Raw genomic sequence first — 21,689 nt, 5'->3', positions numbered from 1 at the left:
GGACCCGATAGACTTTTGAATATCCAGTCCTACACTAAGGTCGAATCAGACATTCTCAGGCTATAAGATCTTAACAATACACAGTCATGATGCATACACTAAACATCTACAATTATGATGTCAATTCCATATACAAGAAACCCTAGGCTAATAGGCATCATATAATCAGAGAAATCTATCATGCGATTCCTAAAGCTCCCTAGCCTAGCACTAGCATGTTGTTCTAACATATTAGAATATCAAATAACTGTATGGTATTTTGGGGTTTACTTACAGGCTCTAGCTGATCGTACCCTCTACATCCTCCATCCTTTATTTTGAAAACCTTTTAAAATCTTACTTTCTGAAAATCTCCTTGATTTGAGACTGGATTCACATGAGTGTTCCTCCAATTCTCTGATACCAACTTATATCATCCATAAATTTTACGTCAAATTTAAACTTTTTCAATCATAAATAAAAATCAATAGCATTGGTTTTCAAATCATTATCCATCAGAGTGTCCCAAAATCATAACATAAGGATGAGGAGCGGTACGGTCACACCTTCGCCTTGCCATGATCTCCTGAAGTACCTGAAACAATAAACTGAAAACTATAAGCCCGAGGCTTAGTGAGCTACCCCCAAAATACCAATACCACACCGCTAATACCATATCAATAACAGATAACCAACAACATGAATACTAGGCCTTCGGCCTGACTGGACCGCCCTACAGGGCCTACAATCTATCTGGATCTATCCCAAGCCTTTGACATGACTGGTCCGCCACGTGGGCCTACAGTCTCCCCGGACCGCTCAGAGGGTATGTTGGCCTTCAGCACAAAGCAGGACCGCCTCAACCCAACCAACAAGCAAATAACCATGTGCACATAACTATCATATACTGGCATATACAAACATCAAACATATCTTTCTCACTGATCATCAATCATAGAATTCTCTTGTAACTAGAGTACCGACCTAGCAGGTCACTAACATACCAGTCCCTACGGATCATAAGCGCATAACATACTATCTACCCTGATTCCGATCTAACAGATCATAACCACATGTAGCATACCATAACAATAACAACTAAAGGGCCAACTTTGGTGCCGTAGACCCTAACGATATAGTGAGGATAACTCACCTCGCATATGTTGACTCGGTAGATAAATCCCAACTCCCAGATCATTGGCCAAAGGCTCCACCACTTATTACCATAATACGAATTCGCCCATAAGTCCTCATCCTCACAAGGAACTCCATAAACCAACTAATAAATCCCTGGTCAAAGTCAAAGTCCTCAGTCAAGGTTAACAGTCCATGTTGACCTCAACTCGCCGAGTACCCTCGGCTACTCGTCGAGTTCCTTGAAGCACATTCCAACTCGCCAACTCATCGGGGTGACTCGTCGAGTTCCTTTGATTCTCGATCAAACTTTAAGTCCACTCGTCGAGTTTCCTCCTTGCAACTTGATGGATACACATGAATACATATCCTGGAGAAAACTCATCCGACTCGCCAAGTTGTTCTTCAACTCATCGAGTCTATGGCAATCTTCATCGGACTCGCCGAGTTTTTCATCCAACTCGTCGAGTTCACGGCCATCTTCATGTGACTCGCCGAGTCCATTCAGTCCTTTTTCCATACAGACTTGTTTTGAGCCATGCAGCGGCTCCAAATCACAGATCCAAGCTTCTAAGGCATGCTTATCACGTAAAGTTGCAAGCTTTACGTGTATGCATGGCTATAAAGGCTCTAAATGCCTATTTTAAGTTCTTAATGGAGCTTCATGCTCAACAGGGACCTCAATCATGACCAAAACTGTAACTTTATGCTTCTAGAATCCAAGGAGGGTCCAGATTTGAAGTTTCAACTTCAGATCTAGCCCATAGCTCATCTTATCAACTTAATATTCCACAAAAACCCTAAAACTCAACCAATAAAAGAGATCTACAAGGAAAATGATGATTTGGGTAGCTCTAGAAGATGATATATGAGATAAGTGTTGATTCCCACACTCTAGTTGCTCCAATCTCTTTCTCCTCCAAGCCTTCTAACTCCAAAGGTCCTCTTTTCAAGCTTCAAACACACAATGGGCACACACACACATATTAGGGTTCTCAAGGACTCTCTACAACTGTAAAGAGGCCCAAGGGAGGCTAAGGTTCCTTTAAATATGGTGCTAAACCCCATGATTCTAGGGTTTCATCTGCCAGCTCCTACTCGCTGAGTCCCAATATGGACTCGTCGAGTAGGTCACTTAACACGTGATCCCACCCCGCTGCTACTCGACGAGTAGGGCAACCAACTCATCGAGTAGATCTTAACCCCACAAATCTTATTTAAAACAATACCTGAGAATTGGGGCGTTACAGTTCCCAAGTGAATTCAGGTCCTCGCATGGCATTCCAGCGAACCTTTTACTATTGGGGTATGACTTTGTTTCTTTTGTTTACATTTACTGGGGTGATAACTCTTCCTTGTCAGATGTGTGTTGTATGTTCTCGTGGTTTGTGAATATAGTACTCTTTGAAGGTGTTGACTATGCTCCTCTTTACTTTTGGAGTAGATTAGGATGACATCGATGAAATGATCCGTCTTTCTTCTTCACGAACAAGATCAATGCTCCCCATGGTGAGAAGCTTGGCCTAATGAATCCCTTCCTGAGAAGTTCGTTAAGCGGATTGGAAAGTTTATGCATCTCAACTAGAGCTAGATGATAAGGTGATTTGGCTGCTGGGGTAGTTCCTGGAACTAAGTTGATTCTGAAACTCGACTTGGTTTTGCGGTGGTAATCCCAGTAGTTCTTCTGGAAGGATGTTGGAAAAGTCGCGTACTTCTGGAATGTTCGGAATGTCTTTCTCTTCTTGGCTCGAATCGACGATGTGTGCAAGGAATGTATGCCATTCCTTTCGTAAGCATTTCTGAACTTGCATACATGAAATGATGTGAAGGTTCGCACTTGATTCATCGTCGTAAATAACTAGAGTTACGTTAATAGGGAGGTTAAGACGAACTGCTTTATCAAAGCACATGATGTCGGCTCGATGTGGACTCAACCAATTCATATCGATTATAACGTCAAAACCTTAGGGTGGATTAGATGTCATGAAAATCTAAAAGAAAGTATTATTACTCATGAATTAGGGAAAAAGGATAGGTACTTCTAAGTTTATTCTCATGGAAGCACGATCACTCGCATTCTTGGGAAGTCTCCGTCCTGAAGTTCATAGTAGAACTCATACATGGTTCATCAATCATAGTCTCGTGTATATGAGTCGTATATAATTAAGATTGAAATGGTAGTCGAATAAATGATTCTTCTCTAAGCTCACATCCAAACAAGGAAAAGAAGTGAAAGTAGAACCATCAATTCTAAACCTGTAGAACCTTGATTATGTACCACCCTTGCGTATACATTCCTCAGTGATAGATTAACCGTATGGGCCTTTGGATGGAACTTAACGTACTATACGAGTGGTATTCCGGGGAGGTTTGCTGAGGTTACTTTGGGAAAGCTACGAAACATAAGGTAATCTACGCATGAGTTCCTCGGAGTTCTGGAACTTTGGCTTTTGCTAGAAAGTTGATTATAGGGAGAAGAATTTTTGCACGAAACTGGAACTGTGAGGATCGAATCGAATTATATCAAATGACAATGTTGGACTTCTCGGAATAACTGGCGTTAGACTAGTTCAGAACGGTGTTTTATGAACACTACTGTGCAACTTATGAAGGAGTCTCAGTACTTTAGTTCTACCTATGATGTTGCTGCTGTGAATAAGGTATACTGCGTAAAAGCAAGTACAAGCAGCACGAGAGTCCCTTGAACTGATGGGACCTCGCAGAAAGATATGACTCGAGTTGCACTAGTCTTATACAAGTGTTAAGATTTGATTCGACTGAGGGTATAATTATAAGTGTAAGTATTTATTACGATTAAGAAGTGTACCCATATTACCGCAGGATCCTTTGATGCCTTTTTGTTATTCTGAGGTCAAACTCCTCTGGTTCCCCCGTCACTCTTCTCTATTGGGCAGTCCCTCTTGAAATGTCCCATTACGCCGCGTAGATGGCATATCCGAGAAATTTCGACATTGGTGGTCGAAGTAATGTGTTGGATCCGAGTCCTACAGAAACGAATAGTGTGCCCATTCTTGTTGCAGTCCTTGTAGTGTAACTATCGACAACTACCTAGATGATGGAAACTGCACTTATTGCATTTTGGCAGATTTCCAGCATACTGCTTGGCTGGTTTACAGATAACCAGGATACTAGTAGGGATGGTAGTAGGAGTTACAAACATCGTGGCCGCGAAGGCTGCCACATGTTGTTGTCTTTTGTTCATCCCTAGGGGTGATTTGCCTTTAAATCTATCCCAAAACTTTCGTTTATTGCTCTTGGGTTTGAGATTCGGGGTGTCGTGGTAGTTTCATACTCGTTGATGTACTTGGTTGTTACTTTGATTGGAATTATTGATAACAATCCCACTAACATTTTCATTGTTAGCGTAAAGGTGGGTCATGACAACTGTCATTGCCGCTGAGACCGCAGCTTGAAAAGTAGTTGTATCTATCTGAAGAGTTGGTGTTTTGTTGATGGGTTGTTTACTTTTCTTCAACGGCATGATTCTGTTACATGATAAGAAAATGAGTTCGTGAGAGATTGTTGTTGACCTCATATGCATTCTAATCATTCAGGTAAATGTAAATTTTCCGTTTTGTTAAATTGTTCTCGATGGTTTGACCTACATCCCTATGATGTAGTACTGGTAAAGAGTAGAAGTAAGTTCATAGCATCGTCACAATGTGATTGTCATCCGAATTAGGCTATCATGGGTTAGTGGATAACATGATCTAACTTTCGAAAAGAGTTAGAAGGGATCCATGAGCTAAATTACCATAGTTCAACAACTAAATCAGAGAGTGTGAGTTCCATATAGTTCTAGAATCAGAAATTGAAAGTGTTTGAACACAGATTTCCACAGAAGATAAGTTAATTGCCAATATCATTGATATTTGATATGTAATAAGTTTAGAAAAAATTGACCTTGGAGAAGGTCTTACATCATATCCAAAGTAGGAAGGTTTTAATAGAACAAAGACCTAACGAAACAGTACTTACAGTACAGGGATAGTTACATAGAAAATAGCTATTTAGAGCATAAATAAGAAGACTATTCCTTAAACCAAAAGAAATATGAGTCAGACATCTTCTACCGGCGACAGTTATTCCTAGGGCGAACCGTAAGATCTGCCAGTTGACGTACCACGTCTTGAAGATGTCGCTCATGTTCTCTTTGACGCACTCAAAGTTCTATGACTTCGGCTTGGGATCCAGCTAGCTGTTGCTGTAGAGTCTCATTGGCTCTCCTGGTCCCTCCCATATCGTCTTCAAGATGGTGAATGCAAACCGTATTAACACCCGAATGGGCGTCAATTTCCATAACTCGGTCGATGGCTGCCCGACCTTACTACTAATTCCGAGCAATCCTGCGGACCATAATGGGCAGGACTCGGTCAACTGAGCCACCCTCTCTTAGGCTGTAAAAGATCCGGTCTCCATTGTAGGGTAAAGGATGACCCTGTTCGTGACTCCATCGATTTAAGTTTGTCGCCCACAAGGGTTTGAGACCTTGAAATACGGGTCTGGGGTTGAGGTTTGGGTTTTGAGCCTCTTGAGATAGGTTGTTGACTTCTGGCTCGGAGTCAAAACCATCCGAAAAGCCTTCTGCGAGGTGATCATCCAAAGGAATTGGATGATCCTACTCTGGCTCTTCCTCAAGCCATCCAACATTGCCTTGGTTTGGGAAGTACGGGTTGCCAGGAGGATGAAATCCAACCATGATATTTATGCAAGAAAAGGGGTATCAGAATCTTATATAGATAGACTGACTACTTAAGATAATTATAATATGATCCTTACCAGTTATTTCAATACTAGCATAGAGCATACCAATTATATGAAATCAAAACAGGATAGATGATGTGCGTAAACTCACTTAGTTTTAATCCTACTTTTAGTTGTAAAATAAACACACAAAGGCAGTGTACCTATCAATTGTGGAATAGTTTAAGCAAGTAGGGTATCGAACACAGGGAACGGAAAATTAAAAATAAAAACTAATTCTATCTAAATTAATTAATAAGTAGAGGGTTTTCTCTAGTTTTACAAGACTAGAAACTTACTAACTATTACTTAATCTAAAAACTAGAAAAACAGAGAATTAACTAGATTCAATAATGCGAAGGAACTTCTGTTTAGTTCAACTCAATTGATCCTATGGTTGATTTCAAGGTAATAGTGCAATGGATTAATTCTTTTGTTGGTTACCGATTCAAGTGATTAGGTTCGCGTTTACTACACTAATCCTTAGCAAATAAACTAACTTAAACAGTGATCAGTTGTCTAATTCAATTTAGTTCACTAGATTAATTATTCGGATTACTTTAGACTCACAATAGTTAATCAATTTGGTTTTAATTAACTTCTTGTTGATGGTCAGCACACTAGCTTGCACATAAATTTACTTAATTTTCTTATTAATCCTAGTTTCATGTTCATTAATCCTAGACATATAGCAAAGTAGTCACAAGATATATGAGGCTGATAATCAAACGATGTTCATACTATTTAATTACCTTCCTATTAACAGAAAATTAATTATCATTCACACACAAGGTTCTTTAGCAAGCTAAAATAACAAATAAATCACCAACATTGAATTAATCCTACCAATAATCAAACCATAGTCTCAATTTTGTAACCCCAAACAGAAGTTTAAGAGTTTTAGCTCATGATTGAAGTAAATAACAGCACAAAAACGAATTCTAATTATCTAACCATAGTGGAAAACAAAAGATTAAGTATAATGATGGAATTTGCCTCAAATCTCCTTCGGGATTGAATTGTAGCTTCTATCTTCATCTTCTAGGGTTTCTCTAGCCTCTGAATCGCAGCTAATTACTCCAGAATTATCCCAGAAGTTTTTTTCCTCAATCTGAGAAGTTATCTATATATTTGCGTATCGACTCGTCAAGTCAGGTGGTGACTCGTCGAGTCTGTCTCACAATATTCGTACGCGATAAGCATCTGGGTTCCCGAGTCATTATCCTCACTTGGACTCACCAAGTAGTCGATTCTACTCGCCGAGTAGGTTCTATTTTTGGTGTTTTTCTTCTTTATCCAATTCCCAAGCTCCTAACCGCTTCTCCTGCTTCCTTTTGCTTCCGAGCTTCATTTTTGGACTGAAAATACAATTTAAACACTTTTAAGTACCTTTTGTCCATGAAATGCAATAATTTAGCTAATAAATGAATAAAAATCTATACTTAATACAAACTAAATATGCAAATATCAAAACACCCCACACTTGACTTTTGCTTGCCCCCAAGCAAAACTGAATTTTAAGACATTAGAATTATGTATGACAACTCCAATCTAACCCAGCCATTATGCCAAGACCGCAACGCATGCATTTGTGTCTAAAATTTTTCCTAAGAACCCCCCAATACTCCAAATACTCACAATCCTCATAAACATTCACCCACTCACCCCGAACTATGCTCATTTTATGCAACCCTCCGAATCCATCCTCAGAAAACCTCTTACCCTCAAGGTATTTTTAATTGAGCAACCCAAGCATACATAATCTAGAATTACAACTTTTCGATACCACTATGGAGCTCTTTTGAATTCTTCACTTCCTTGATAATTTGATCTTTGATCTCTTTGAATTCACCACCTTGTATTGATTGAGTTTTGGTATCTTCAACTTTTTGGATTTCTTGGAATTTTGATCTTTAGATCTTCACTTTATTTGCTCCAAAATTCTTACAACTTTTCTAGTAATTCTCTCTTTTTTTACATGTATTCCTCATTTTTTTCACTCAAAACCCTACATGCTTAAGCAGGGGTGCTCAATCTCAACCTTTATTGGCTAACGATAAAAATTTTCCTGGATACATTTCAGGTTTAGGCTGCTAAACGTATTACATCCCTCAGGCTGAGCAAGGTTGTGTTTTTGTCTCATGATTTCACTGGAATAAGGAAGCCACAAATGCACTAGAACGTATATAGGCTCAACTAAACATTTGGGTTTTCATGCAATCATCAAATATAATTCTAACATGGAATCCTAATTTTGTTTACCAAAATTTCCTAAATTAAATCCCTAAGTCATATTTTTGGTATGCAACAATTTTTTTAAAATTAGCCTAAATTAAGATTCTAAATTTTCTAATATGTGACTAACCCCTACCCCACACTTATTTTATGCAATGCCCTCATTGCATACTATGCAAAAATAAAAATGCAAATATAGAGAGAATTGGAACAAACTCCCCTGGGGTAGCAGTTGATAGGTTGGCACTCTTCTTTCAAGCTCCTACTTCAATTGAATTTTGCCATGAAAACAACACATCCATGACTTAGGCATCAAAATCTCATGTGGCAGCTCCAAATATGCAGGTAAAACAGTGCAAAGTCTTCAAGAATCGATATGGAAGAATAAGTGATCAAGTGGTACACTTAGCAGCATCAAATCAGCAGTCCTTTGGTATAAAAATGATTGACTTGTCGAGTCATAGATAGGACTCGTCGAGTACCAGCGCGGTCATCTCAGAATGTGTGGAAATACAAGGCGACTCGTCGAGTCAGTTAAGTGCACTCGACGAGTAGGCCACTGGACGAAAAAACATGGTATTTTGCAACTGTGTCAGCCTCTAAGAACTCTTCTAACTCCTCCTCACTTCTAGACTCAATTGCTCATATCCCTAGGGACCGGACTCGACACTTTGACTTTAACGCTTCGCTTCCTTGACTCTCTTTCACTCGTTATAACACCCGTTCGCTATGACTTTAAACCTTTACTAAGCAAGCATTCCTAATCCAATCCTGAAAAATGACTAATGCAAACAATCATTAAACAAAATAAAGTCTTAACAATTTCATACACACCAAATAAAAATAAAAATAGAAAATGAAAATTGTTTGATTAAAACACAAATAAATCAATCTTCCTCCTCATCATCATCCGCAGCTGCTCCACTCCCACCAGCACCACTTCTTCTCACACTAATCACCTCATCCCATGACAGAATAAATGGATAATTGCCACCATCAATATGTGGGATGTTGAAGTGGTCGAATAATTGGATGTGGGATTGATTGCTGAAGTTGATCCCATGCGCCATTTGATCCTGTAGCCGCCTCATCTCCACATAGTACCAATCCATTGGTACTTCTTCATTTTCAACCGGAATTACCGGCGGCTCGTCCTCCACATCCCGTTCCCGTCTCGATCTAACCCTCCTTCCCGGTGCTTCGGGACCAACAACGGGGTCATCATGCGGGATAGCATAATGACCACCACCATGGTCTTCGACGATTCTTGCTCGCTGGAAAAGAATTGGATTGAATGGAGGTGTAGGAATCATCGTCATAAAATTCCATGCACCACGGTTTATCAACCCAAATGAGTTGGCTAACCGGGTGACAAACATACCACCATTAATACGGGAAGTTTTTCGATCCTTGACCGCACCCTCCGCGAGATACGAAGCCAAACACCAAGGAATGTTGCGGAAAATAGCGGGTGTAATAATGCTCCATAGATAGAAGACATCAAGGTTAGAAACCTTGTCATCATCCTTTCTTTGATTAATGGTGGAAGAAATGAGACGATGTATAAGGCGGTGGGTAGGTGATCTAATGCTCCCTTCTTGTGCAGACTTTGGAATATAAACCTTGTTTCCAATTGTGTTCCACCAACCCGTGCTAGTTACTCCGTCGAGAAACACCATATGAGTTTGCTCCAAGAAGGCCCGAAAGATAGGTGTTGAAACCAAGGGCTGGTCATATATCCCCAATCGACAAGCAAGATCGATCACCGAACAGTGATGAAGTTCACCCCCAAGGCAAAAACTAAAACTTACTGGGTGATAAAAATCCGTTCCCCCCGTGAAATACACCGTGGAGAAAAACTCTAAACATAGTTCCTAGTACATCGGCTCTTGAATCCGAAAGACCCGACTCCACCCGTCACAAATCATTGTCTCGCCTCCATGGGTAAACTCCTTCAAAAGATAAGGAGCTAACTCCTCTTCATACCGCACACTTTGTAACCACTCCCAATCTATCTTGTTAGGCACGTACACTTCTTTTTTCCGTATGTCAGCCAGCTTATTCTTCCACTTCCGCATTGTTGAAGCGGACTCAATTCGTGGAAAGTTTAACCAAGGAAAATGTTCTTGGTTTGCACTTGAACTCTGCCTCCTGCTAAACATACTTCTGCAAAACAAAGATACAAAAACCCAGAAACATAGATCATAATTAAAAAACAGTCATGCACAGGTTTCCACAACTCGACTCGTCGAGTCCATGTATGACTCGGCGAGTCGCATGAACTGTACGAGTCAGTCGGCGAGTATACTAAAATTGGGCCATGAAACCTGCAAATCACTTCAAGGGTTTTGTCTAGACACATGTATATAAGGTATTTAGCACGAATAAGCAAGCAAAACATCATATTCCATGAAAAATCAAAACCCTAGAATTTACTATTTTTCCAAAATCGGGTTTTTCTTGCAATGTCCACCATGGATGCTCTTAAAATCATGTTCTTAACAGAAAACAAGAAGAAATTCATTACCTTTTGAGATGATACTTGAAAGATTTGAAGAGTAATTGAAGGAAAAAGATGAATGCTTGGGAGAGAGTTGAGAGAGAGGCGCACGACGAGTGTGTGTGAAATGAAACTGATTCATTAGGGTTAAACCAGTTGTAAAAATAAATGTTATTATTTTTTTTTCTGTGAATAATACCGACTCGTCGAGTCGGGGCTAGACTGGCTGAGTCTGGTCGCGATGCAGGATGTTTTCTGAAATCTGTACAGACTCGTCGAGTCATGGTTAGACTCGACGAGTCTCTTGCAAAAATCCAAATTTTTTTTAACACTTTTTGTAATTTCTTTAGAAAAGAAAACTTTTTTCACCCCACAGTTAGTCCATACGCACTCTCAAGCAAACATATCCGATGAATGGAAGATTAAAATCCTAAAAACGAAAGAAAAAAATGCAATCAAAAGAAAAGGTAAAAGAAAGCAAACTCTAAATAACGGGTTGCCTCCCGCCAAGCGCTTCTTTTTAAGGAGTCGTTAGCTGGACTCCTTCCCGTCTACGTCTCGTCATCTTCTAGCATCGGGAATTCACACCTTATCTTTTGTGGTTAGTACTTTGTCTTGTAAGCGTGAATCTTCTTTTTATAAGCCCTTTTTAATTCCTCTCTTTTTTTTTCACAGCACCATCCTTAGCTGCTTGGGCTTCCCTTTTCCTCTTTTTCTTCGTTACCCCATTCTTTTTCGCCTTCTTTTGCACCTCCTTCTCTTTAAATTTAATTACTTCATATTTTGTGGCGGTTCGTGCTTTAGGTTTAGTAGTGAATGGTTGATCAGCTTCCACCCTCCTTTTCTTTATCTCTTCATCCTTGCCTGTGCTCAACCCTTCTTCAAACGCAATCGTATCAAGACATGCTACATTGGCGTATTGAACTTTCATTCCCATTCCTCCTTCTTCTGTTTGTTCTTCTAACAAATCATGAATAACATCGAAATCCAAGGTATGTGAAGAACTAGTAACAAACAGATCTAAGTCGGCCAAGTCTTTGCCAAAGTCGACTGGACTCGTCGAGTTCATTAAAGTGACTCGGCGAGTCTGAGCGGGTTCCATCAATTCTTGGGTGTTTTCTGAGTTGGCTCCTTCCAGTAGTTTTTCTAACTCCTCCAAGTCCTTGTTAACATCTCCATCTTCTTCAGAGTGTATCAAAAACTTGCTTGGATCTTCTTTTAGCAAACGTGCAAGCTCTTTTTCTAATATCTCATCATCCAATTGGATCATTGAGATTTCTTCATTCTTGTCCTCTTCTTGCTTGGCTTCTGGAATAGCTTTAAACATTACAGACTCATCACCCACCCTTAATGTCAATGTAGACTCACATATATCAATTAAAGCACCCACGGTGTTCAAAAATGATCTCCCCAAAATAATTGGAATTTCGGGGTCTTCTTCCATATCAACTACCACGAAGTCTACTGGAAAAATAAACTTGTCAACTTTTATAAGGAGATCCTCACAAACGCCTTGTGGATGAATTATCGTCTTGTCCGCCAAATGGATCTTCATATTTACCGGCCTTGGTTCTGGTAAATTCAACTTCTTAAAGAATGAAAAAGGCATCAGATTGATGCTTGCCCCCGAATCAGCTCATGCTCGGGTGAAAACTTCATTACCAAATTGGCACGGAATCACAATATTTCCTGGATCACCCTTCTTTTCAGGTATCTCACTCATCAATACTTCCGCGACTTCAGTCAAATCTTTCCTAGCAGCAAAAAGGCCCTTAAGCAAGTTGAAGTATTTAGGTGTTTGGAGCATTGTTTCCGCAAATGGCACATTAACTTGTAAAGCGTTAACATGTTTCATGAAGGTTCTGTGTGCTTCAACCTTTTTTGCAGGCATGGCTTTGATTGGGTATGGAAGAGGATGATTATAAGGCTTCAAAGAACTGACAGGTTTATCATTTGTGCATGGACTCGCCGAGTCCAATGGAGTGACTCGGCGAGTCGGATTGGGTTTTGCTGGGTTCGATTCTTCTACATTTTATGCCTTCTTCTTGGGGATTCTCAGTGCTTCTGTAAATGTTCCTTCACTGCTGGAGGTTATTACACTTACATTCTCCATTCTTGGATTGGGTTCGGTGTTACTCGGAAGTTGGCCCGGTCTTCTTTCATTCACTTGATGTGCAAGCTGTCCCAGCTGTTTCTCAATGTTGAGAATGGATGCCTGCTGATTCTTGAACATATTTCTGGTCTCTTGCATTGCTACATCGTGATCATTGTGTCTTTTCTCGGACGCGGTTATGAATCTTGTGAGCATATCTTCTAAATTGGCCTTCTTTTCCATCACCGGCTCTTCCTTTTGATAGAATCCCCTCTCCTTCTGCTTGTATTTCTCCTCCTTAGCCTTTTTATATTCTTCGTATGGGAGCCATTCCTTCTTCGGTTTCCTCCAATCTTCGTCGTATCTATCGCCACTAGAGTAAAACACTTGAGCCTTTTTATTTCCGTTTTCGTCTCGATCACAATCCTTGGTGAGGTGGGGCCCACTACAATTTTCGCATCCTACCCTAATAGCATGGATTGTTTGATCCATTTTTGTTATTCTTCGATCTAGGCTATCGAGCTTAGCTATTACCGCCGCCATGCTATCATTCACCGAGTTCACTGCTCCCCGAGTTACTTCATTCCTCGGAGTGTGGTATTCTCTAGAATGCTTAGAGAATTCTTCAATTAACTCCTTGATTTCCGGAGGCGGCTTTCTGGTGAGCGGGCCTTGTGAATCGAGCAGTTGCCTTGTGGTGACATTAACTCCATCATAAAAAATGGAGACCACTTGTTGGCTATTAAGGTCATGGTGTGGGCAATTTCTAAGTAGGCTCTTGTACCTTTCCCAAGCTTCATAAAGAGATTATCCGGGTTGTTGCTCGAAGTTGGCAATGGCTTTCTTTAGCTTGGCTATCTTGGAAGGCGGGCAGAAATGGTCTATGAACTCTGCTTTCATCTTGGCCCATGTGGTGACCGATCCGGGAGGAAGTGACTTTAACCAATCTTTTGCAGTTCCTTTAAATGTGACAGGAAGCATGCGAAGAAGTTGGATCTCGCGAGGCACATTTGGTACATTGAAATAATCAGCCACATCATTTACTTCATCCAAGTGCTTATAGGTGTCTTCGTGATCTTTCCCGTAAAAAGGAATCTCCTTGAGTTGAGCGAGAATATGGCCCTTTAGCTCGAAAGTAACAGTTGCGGGAATTGCGGGTTGCACAAGTCCCGGGCCGGTGTCATCACGTATCCTCTTCTTCCATTCCCCCATGGGGATTTCATCGATATTAGCCATAGTGGTAGTTAAATCGTCTTCAAACTCGGATGTGTGCTCGTATGTGGGTTCGTCTTCTTCCTCGGTCTCGTACTCGGTGTCTTTTTGAATTGGGTCTTCAATTGTCAACGAGGCACTGGATGCTCCTGATTTGTTACTCCTTTTTCTTGCTGAAAACGGACTTGAGGTTTTTGAGTGGTGAGTTCTTTGAAGAAGCGGATTCTCCAACGGTTTTTCCTTTGCTCCTTCTTAGTGCGGTTTCCGGATCTTCAAGAGGGGGAACCAGAGGTGTATCAGATCCTCGGGTCATGAAACAACTGCAAACAAAACAGAAAACGCGTAAAAAGAACAAAAAAAAATATAATAAAATTAAAGCTGATTTAGCGTCGTACTCGCCGAGTCTGGGCGAATGCACTCGGCGAGTCTAAGGTAAAATCAGTTTTATATATATATATATATATATATATATATATATATATATATATATATATATATATACACTACCTAATAAATTAAACAGAAATTAACTTTGTGTAAGATAAATCTCACACAAAGGATCGATTGAATTAGATTTTTAATGCTAATTGTAGAACCGTTCCCCGGCAATGGCGCCAAAAACTTGATGTGCGTAAACTCACTTAGTTTTAATCCTACTTTTAGTTGTAAAATAAACACACAAAGGCAGTGTACCTATCAATTGTGGAATAGTTTAAGCAAGTAGGGTATCGAACACAGGGAACGGCAAATTAAAAATAAAAACTAATTCTATCTAAATTAATTAATAAGTAGAGGGTTTTCTCTAGTTTTACAAGACTAGAAACTTACTAACTATTACTTAATCTAAAAACTAGAAAAACATAGAATTAACTAGATTCAATAATGCGAAGGAACTTCTGTTTGGTTGATTTCAAGGTAATAGTGCAATGGATTAATTCTTTTGTTGGTTACCGATTCAAGTGATTAGGTTCGCGTTCACTACACTAATCCTTAGCAAATAAACTAACTTAAACAGTGATCAGTTGTCTAATTCAATTTAGTTCACTAGATTAACTATTCGGATTACTTTAGACTCACAATAGTTAATCAATTTGGTTTTAATTAACTTCTTGTTGATGGTCATCACACAAGCTTGCACATAAATTTACTTAATTTTCTTATTAATCCTAGTTTCATGTTCATTAATCCTAGACATATAGCAAAGTAATCACAAGATATATGAGGTTGATAATCAAACGATGTTCATGCTATTTGATTACCTTCCTATTAACAGAAAATTAATTATCATTCACACACAAGGTTCTTTAGCAAGCTAAAATAAAAAATAAATCACCAACATTGAATTAATCCTACCAATAATCAAACCATAGTCTCAATTTTGTATCCTCAAACAGAAGTTTAAGAGTTTTAGCTCATGATTGAAGTAAATAACAGCACAAAAACGAATTCTAATTGTCTAACCATAGTGGAAAACAAAAGATTAAGTATAATGATGGAATTTGCCTCAAATCTCCTTCGGGATTGAATTGTAGCTTCTATCTTCGTCTTCTAGGGTTTCTATAGCCTCTGAGTCGCAGCTAATTACTCCAGAATTATCCCATAAGTTTTTTTCCTCGATCTGAGAAGTTATCTATATATTTGCGTATCGACTCGTCGAGTCAGGTGGCGACTCGTCGAGTCCGTCTCACAATATCCGTACGCGATAAGAATCTGGGTTCCGGAGTCATTATCCTCACTTGGACTCGCCGAGTAGTCGATTCTACTCGCCGAGTAGGTGCTATTTTTGGTGTTTTTCTTCTTTATCCAATTCCCAAGCTCCTAACCGCTTCTCCTGCTTCCTTTTGCTTCCGAGCTTCATTTTTGGACTGAAAATACAATTTAAACACTTTTAAGTACCTTTTGTCCATGAAATGCAATAATTTAGCTAATAAATGAATAAAAATCTATACTTAATACAAACTAAATATGCACATATCAATAGACCTTCGAATAAGTGACCCTAACTTCAAATCCACAACCAAAAAAGGAACAGGAGGTAAAACAAAGGTCACAGATTCTAAGTCTATGACACCTTATTCTCACATAACCTTAGCGTATCCACTCAGCAACTATTGATTTGCTAATAAGGACCCTTTTTAGTTCTCAGTTAAGTAATTATAGTAACACAAAATACTCCTATAGTATTTTAGGTTTATGTTTTATTCTAATGTTATCATTGTAGTGGTGTTGGTAAGTTTTTAGACTTGTTGGCATATCACAACCATTCCCGGGAATATGCTAATCACTTCTCGGACCAACATAGTTGATCAGGCTATGTCACTCCCAGAACTGACCATACATCCCCAAGCCTACTTGTGATATCAAACAATCATAATACTTTTGTTCTGTCCTAGTGACACTGTTTTTAGTATGAATACAGGTATGTATACTTGATTAAATATTTTATTATTTAAAAGTATAAACTCTTGGCCAGAGTATTTTAATCGCATTGTGTTTATAGTTTGTATATCTTTTATGGGTTGATATACTCGATTCACTATAAACAATGCTCTGATACCAAACTGTCACACCCCAAAACCTGAACGGCGGAAACGTTCGGGGGCGGAGGACGTCCTGTATAGTATCATAACAATGCAAAGTAGTAAACAAACAACATCATCCATTGCATTAATAGTATAGTTTAATACACGTGTGTTCTTTCGTAGTAATATGACACCAAAACAAGTAATCAAAATAAAAGAAGAGTCTTGAACGTGCTTCTTCTTCTCAAAACCTGGCATCGGTACTTGTCTACTAATGACCTAAGAATACAAGTTATTTTGAAAGCGTAGATCAGCATTAAGCTGGTGAGTTCATAAGTATTTAATGTCAGTGTTTTTATAAGTTTGAATGAAAATGTTTGTAAATATTAAATGTGAATGTCAGTATATGTTTGAATGAAAATGTTTGTAAATATTCAGTGTAAACGTTTGTATATGTTAAAAAACCCCTAGAAAATCCCATATTTCCTACTAGTATAAAAAGTAGTCTTCTGCCAAGACCTGACTCTTTTGAATGTTTGTTTCTCTATAAAAGTGGATGTTTTCCCTAGTTTATAACTATCTTGACTCGAAAATAGCTTGCATTGACTTTCAAGTAGAACTGTCACTATATGAAAGTAATGGGAAAAGTAAGCACTCAGGGGTCTTCAGAATTGACAACCTGCAGTACTAATTACTTGAAAACATATTTGTTTTTATTAAGGTCATAACGTGATGAGTAGTTCCCATACTAAACGTTCTCCATACAAGAGATTCTGGGAAACAAGAGTGACTTCCGCAATGAATTGCTAGGCCGTAATATCCACATTAAAGTTATATAATCATGTATACCCAATTTATTATCACCTTTTGTTTAGAACAATGCGTTAATGATCATTGGTATAGTTAGATCATGTAGTTGTTCCATGCTATAACATCTTAGTATGTTCTTTCTGTTACAGTATCTTAGTATGTACTTGTATATGATACTATTCTCTGTGTGTACTTGTATATGATAGTATTCTATGTGTAATATTTGTTATAGTATTCTTCTTTGTAGTATTTGAATGATTGACTGGTACTTTTATATCTACATATGTATACATAATATATAACAAATGTTTAGACGACCTTCAGACAACTAACCGATTACTCTAAGTACACATTCAAACAAGAAAAAAGGAAATAAAGTGGGTTAGCAGCTCTAAGTCCTTTACTCATTTCTTACATAACTATACATATATAGGCATGCATTTGACGATATATCAGTTAAAGAGGAAGTTTTATAGAACCTTTTGCAGGGTTTAATAATAAATATTGATGACTTGATTTCAATTTATAAAACGATTTAAAAGTAGTTTGTTTGATAACATAGTTTGAAGTATATGAAATCCTATTGTTTGAAACACAGTTATAAATCACATATGATTGATTAAATAACAAAAAGTATGGTAGAAGATTTATGTTTTTTTTTCACACAAGGATAATCGTGTGTTTACTTGTATTCCCCCCCCCCCCCCCCCCCCAATAAAAGTGTATAAAAGCATTTACAAAGTATTTGAAAACATAGTTGTAGGGGGTATGAACTCACCTGGTAGAAGTGGTGAGTTGGAGAAGGCAAGACTAAACTCGGGCAGTACTTCGACTGGAAAGAAGTAAGTTCCTCAGGAACTTCGGGACTTCGAGACTTGCGTCGTGTGCTAGGGTTGTTATCAGGGCTTTGGGGTGGTCTCGGGATGCTTAACACAGAGTAGGAGTGGGAGAAAGGATAGGAATGAGCATCTAAACTCGGAAGGCTTCAATTTCTATATATAGGCCTAAAATCGAAGTTCACGTCATGAGTTTTGCCAATTCATGTCGTGAGTTCGTCCCGATTCGCTCAGGGCATGCATCATCTGTCAAGTGTCTCTAAAATTGTCAGTCAGACTGTCCACGTCGTGAACTCAGTGTTCACGTCGTGGACTCTGACAATTCTGACATAGCGTCGAAGTTCGTGCCTAGAACTTCAGAAATTCGTATCTTTCGCATACGAGCTCCATTTTCGATGTTCTTTATATCCATGCATAGATGAGATTATGCTCTACAACTCTCATTTAGACTTCATCGGCTAATTTTAAATTTATTTTTAATATTATATTTTTAACAGGCCATGACAGGAAAAGTCCGTTAAAAATCCATAATTTCTTCATCCGATGTCCGTTTTTGTCAGACTTTTTATCGTTGTAATACCATTGATGAGATCTTCGATTCTAGTTTAGGTCATGTTGGAAAAAAGTCACTTGATATTTATTTTGAGTTTTTAGTTGTCTACTGCTATGTCCGAAACTTCGAAAAATCATAACTTCCTCATATGAAGTCAGATTTGCGCATTCTTTTTATGTATGTTTACGGTTTTGGGATATATATGAATTTCATTTAGACACATAAGGTTGAAAAGTATTTTATTGAAATTTCTCGTTTTATGCTTAATAGTGTTTTACCGGTATCGTTGTGTATCTTCGATCGGTCATAACTTCTTAGTTATAACTCGGATTTTAGTGTTCTTTATATTTTTGGAAACCTAGTTACGATCTCTATCATTTTATTTATCCCAATTAAGGTTATTGAACAAATTATTTTTGACCTAAATTTTGTTGGTGTTACATTAATCATCAAAAATTAACCTAATTTCTCATCCCCATTATCTTCTTTATTCTTAAAGATCTACCCTAGGAATAATATATTCTTCATTTATTTATTCCTAAGGATTGTACAAAGGAATAGGCACGAAGTCCATCAATACCAGGGTTTATTCAACAGGCACTAAGTCCATAGCTTCCAATGTTATCTATTAGGTACAACTGCCAATGTTCATTTGTAAGGCACTAAATCCATACCTGTCACGTTCATTCGTAAGGCACTAAGTTCATAGCTGCCAGGGTTTTTAGAGTACATCTGGTGAACACGTCGTTCACAAACACCTACAGGTTGCGAGCCTGCTAGCCTTCCACTGGACTGTCTAGAATAGTCTATGGTCGTCATCTATACTTAGCTAGTTGACCGGATCATCGTTAAAGTCAAGGATTTTCAGCATCTTTTACCTCTCATCATCTATATTGTCTTTCATCTCTTATCATTCATGTACCGATCTTTACCTAATATATTTCTAGGTATAAAAATACATATACAGTTTAAATCAAGTAAACCATGCATAAATCTTTCATATAGCATAGATATCAGGAACACAGATAATAATCACATATAACTTGTATTAACATTAAATACTTCATATCTATGTGTAAGATAAAGTAACTATGTACTCACTTGTTAAAGTGACAACTTGTAATTTGGGCAGCGCTTCGCTTCTAACAATTGTCTTTTCCTTTGACATAACCTAGTATTATTGTTGCTAAGTTTTAGTCTAATATTTATTGCGACTAATTAGTAGTCTAGATTCATCATTAACTAAAAGTCTACTTCAAGATCTATCACGTAAGGAACAACCACGTAGGATCATATCAGAGGTAGGGTCCGTTTGGTATATGAAGTATACTGTTTGGAAATCCTACTTTAAACACCTCAGTAAATCACAGCCTAGACATCATCCCCGTAAGTGGATCAATTAGTATAACGACATGGAATCACCGATAAATCTTATTTATAGGTTCATAATAACGATAGTGAACTTAAACATAAGTTATACTTAAAGTATGGTAAGCATAACTCACTTATAAGGGGGTTTCGCGTGGAATCGGGATATGCGAGTAGAACTTTTGAGCTGAAAGCTCTTCTTCTCGGTGCCTTCTGGCGCTCCAGGACTCGCTACTAAAACCTAGGATGTGTTAGGGAAAGGCTTAGAGGGTTTGGGGGTGTTTGAGAGAGAATGGGTTAAAGAGGTGTGAAAAAAAAGAGTGATTTGCACCTTCTGTTTATAGGTTGAAGAGGTGTGAAGAAAAGAGTGATTTGCTCCTTCTATTTATTGGTTGAAGAAGGGTCGTAGGCTTGGCATACTCTAGCATTATGCTAGGCGTAATGTAGCCACGTGTCACCATCTGGTGGCAAATCGTGGGGCCCATATTGCGCCCGATATCACTTGCTAGTTACTTTAAAAACTAATTATCTTCTAAAATCCATAACTTTTGCATACGAGCTCCGTTTTTTATGTTCTTTATTGTTGGATTAATGTCTAAGTCCATAACTATAATTGGTAAGACTTGACCCGACCCGGCATGGTCCATTTGGGTTGCATGGCATCGGGACAATTGGATAGACAAGATGAGGAAAAAGGATACTAATGATTTATATTAATCTATTAAAAGTTCTAATATATTAATATATAATCATACTATTTACTAAGTATTGATCAAGAATTAATTTATAAATAATTAAGTGATCAAAATGAACTAATTAAATATGGACTATTAGATATATATGTGTGATGGGCCAAGTTCATTTAGGTTAGGCTAAGTTTCATGGATAGTCCATGGAGTGTTTAACCTATGGATCATATGAAATGAAGGCTCATGGGTTTTACCCTAATCTCCACACTATATAAAGATGTCCTTGGTTGGTGAAATGGGCACTAGTGTGTGTACACAAAAGGGCAAGGCCGATTTCACTAGAGAGAACCAAAGTATTCTTATTCTCAAGGTTATTCCAAGTGTTCATGGTGTTGTGTGAACCATTTGAGGTGTCACACTTGTGGAACTAGGCACTCAAGCTTCAAGAAGACAAGCTACATCAACAAGGTATGTATTCTAACTTGTTATATTACCCAAGTATCAAAAGATTGTATGCTAGATAGGGTAATACCTTGGAATATTCATATTTGCATGTATAATAGAGAAAACATAGATCCAAGGTATTTAGGGTTGCATGTACACTTAGGAGTGTTAGAATGCTCAAAAGCCAACAGTGGTATCAGAGCCATGGGTTGTTTTCTGTTATATTGATGCAAATGTTTTATTTTCAAAGTTGAAAAAAACATGATGTTTGTCAGATTTTAAGATAATTACTTGTTTTTGTGAAAAACTAATTATTTGTAAAATTTGAATCATTTGCTATATGAGTTAAATTAAGTTAAATTTAGTAAAAAAAATAAAATGATATGATTATTTTATTTGTTTTAAAAGTTTGATCTAAAGAGTTTTTTGAAACCTGCATAAGTTATGGATATGAAAAGGTTTAAAAAAAATTGATTCAAAGTTTTTTTAATGGAGTTACAAAAAATTGGTGTTAATGTTTTAAAGAATTTCATAACTTGTTCTTAAGTTAT

Source organism: Lactuca saligna, chromosome 3 (genome assembly GCF_052625555.1).
Source record: "Lactuca saligna cultivar CGN05327 chromosome 3, ASM5262555v1, whole genome shotgun sequence".
Taxonomy (NCBI): Eukaryota; Viridiplantae; Streptophyta; class Magnoliopsida; order Asterales; family Asteraceae; genus Lactuca; species Lactuca saligna.
The sequence above is the reverse complement of the archived record's forward strand: the minus strand, read 5'-3'. Positions refer to the sequence as shown.